We start from the raw sequence: 3177 nt of genomic DNA on the forward strand, positions 1-3177 counted from the left end.
AAGTGTCATAGTGATGGGGGTAGGTAAAACAACGAGTGCCATACCCCGCTACAAGTATAGCATGGGCACAAAGACATGCCCTGCGCCCCATCCACACTATAGTTCCCATACGAAAGAGTTCTGGATACTGCTACAGTGAGAAGGGATCCGGGCGCGGGCCCGGGCAAGACAGAAGAATTAATCTAAGGCCTAGGCTTGGGTGAGTCGGAGAATCCATCCGAGGCTTGGGCTCAGGTGAGTCGGGGAGTTCGCTTGAGCCATAGCCTTTATTTGAAGTGGAGTGGTCTTGGCCCAGTCTGGATTTTCGCCTGGGTGGCCCAATTGTTACTTTTCTCAGAGTTAGGCTATTTTGGGATCGGGCATCTTATAGCATTCTACTTGGGTACCCTGGTTCATGGTACCCGACATCGCTCTAGTTGAGACCCCGCACGATGGTTGGAACCTATTCAATGCTATGTTGGAAACCCACAAAATTGGAATCTAGAAAGCAAACTTGTAAATAATAATTTTGTGATAGTTTTGAAAGAGAACCTTGTCTCCAAGGGTCAACTCCTTCACAAAGGGAAGTTGCTTCATTGTTGTTGTGTAGCCCATGTGTTTAATCTCATAGTCCAAGAGGGTTTTAAGGCCATAAGTTGCGCTAGCAATAACATTAGAGAGACTGTTAGATATGTGAAAAGCTCACAAGCTCACAAACAATGGTTTGAACGTATGGTTAAGAAATGTTCTAATCCTGTTGACAAATGCCCTCCACTCGATGTTGTCACCTAGTGGAATTCAACTTATCATATGCTTCTAACATCTTTGAAGTATAAGAGAGCAAATGAAGCTTTAAGGGAGAATGACCCACAATACATACATGAACCTTCGCCTGAGGATTGGAAGTTGGCAAAGAATCTTTGTACCTTCTTAGAACCATTCTATGAAGCCTCTATGGTAGTATTTGGCTTAAACTATCCAACTTCAGTTCACTACTTTCATCAAGTTTGGGAGGTAAAGAAAGAATTAGTGAAATAAGCCTTAAATTGGTTATAAGAATAATGGTTCATGAGATGAAGGAAAAATTGAAAAAGTGTTGGGATCTGTCGTATTTGAATATTTGCATTCCTATTATTCTTGATCCTCGTTTTAAGTTGAAATTTCTTGTGTTTCGCTTAAATGAAGGATTTGGCACAGAAGCATTTAGATATTTGTCTAAAGTGGGAAGGACATTTAGAAAACTGTTTGCTGAATACTCCTTAGAAGTTGGTGACTCAGTCATTGAGAAGGAACATAGTGTCAATAATGTTGAATTGAATGAGTTGGACCCGTGGGCAGATTGGGCCCAACATCAAAGTGCTCAGAGAAAAGAAAATTATTAAGTTGGATCGGTACATGGAAGAAGAAACAATGTCTGTAACAGCTAATCTTATCTTATAGTATTGGAAGATGTACTCAACAAGATATCCGGTACTTGCATGCATGGCACGTGATATTTTTGTTGTACCTGCATTCACAGTGGACTCAAGAGTCTACATACCGGACAAAGAATAGTGAGTGATCAGAGAAGCAGGCTCAAGAGTGAAACAATTGAAGCTCTCATTTCTCTTCAGGATTGGTTATGATCAGGGGGTAAATCTCAATACCATTATTTGTTAATAATATGTTTGTATGCAAAATAATGATGTAAACTAACATTTTGTCCTTTTCTATTTTTCAGATAGCACCTATGATAATATAGCTGGAATTATAGCTGCGGATGATCGAGACTACATTTAGATAGAAGAAACACTCAACAAGGTAATGCCCTTTAAATCACAACCTGCACGTTCCTGCATTTAGATGGAAGAAACACATGAGGAAAAGGATCTTTCCAAGGCAGTGGATCCCTATCTAGAATGCTTATTCCGCTATTGTTTACTTCTCACTGCTGATATATCCATGATATGATGCCTAATTATCTCATTGATTTTCTTGTTTTCTTGTGAATTCAGGTGCTATGACGTAGTTGGATCCGCAGATAGATACTAGTAGAGAAGTACGAGAGCGGAACTTCGAACAAAGTCGAAATTCATCTCTTTGGAACCAAAAGCTTTAAGCATTCTTGCCCCTAATACTGTGACTTGAGAACTAGTTTATAGTTTGTGAAAATCCAGCAGCTGTAATGGTGGTTATATCTAATGCACTCTGCTGACCGAAAGCGTTTTGAAATAACCTTCAGAACATAAAACTGCTGAAAGTGTTATGTGGAAGTAATGATGAACGGTTCTGCAACTAACATTGGTTGTAGTTACTATCTTGATCTCTGTTGAATCATTTAACTAATGGCAAATAGACCTGGCTCATTTTAAGCTGTGTTTAATCACTAATTCTAGCTGTGTTTAATGACTGATTTAACCAATATTTGTCATTGCATGTTTTGAATTTTTTTATGAAAAATACTAATTGTTGGATGGCACTGAATTCTGCTGGTCTTCTCGGATGGATTCACATGCTTACTATGCCAGCAGGGTGGAGGTGGCCACCAGACACCAGCAGGTAGTGGACGTGTGTCGCGTTACTCCGGATGGATTCACTTCGCAGGCTGCCGCACCAATAAAAAAAATATTGCGGTACCTCAGATGGATTCACTCGCAGGCTGCCGCACCAATAAAAAAAAATAGTGGCAACGTGTGGGCTACCACATTAGCTCTATTAGCACTTGCAGCTCCAGTGGACGTAGGGTGGGCTGCCCACCGCCGCCCCATTTGCATCTTGAGTTTCAAGGTGCATAACGGTGAGCCATGTTTTCTTTGCTGATGAATTGATGATACACACTACTTCTGAAGGCTACTGGAATAAATAAAGTCTTTCCCTCGAGCGACTTCTTTTTGTGCCAAAAAAAGCTACAAGTCATAGTCTCGACGTTAAAAGGGGATGCCGACCATGACCCATCATAGTCAACACCCCCCTCGGGGGCTACCAGGGGGACGACCCCCCCCCCAAGCGTCGACAAAGCCAAGAACTTTCTTTTCCTATTTAGTAAACTTTGCGCGGTTCGAGTAGCAGAGGCGCCTCGAGCCCCTCAAAGGCCGAGGGACAATGAGCCGGAGACTCCTACGCCCCCGGGCTTCGGAAACTCTACTCACTTCCTCACCATTGAGGAGATCAAGGTTTTTCTCTCGAAAATCGAGCAGGGGTACAAATGTAGAACAAAGA

Source organism: Sorghum bicolor, chromosome 6 (genome assembly GCF_000003195.3).
Source record: "Sorghum bicolor cultivar BTx623 chromosome 6, Sorghum_bicolor_NCBIv3, whole genome shotgun sequence".
NCBI lineage: Eukaryota > Viridiplantae > Streptophyta > Magnoliopsida > Poales > Poaceae > Sorghum > Sorghum bicolor.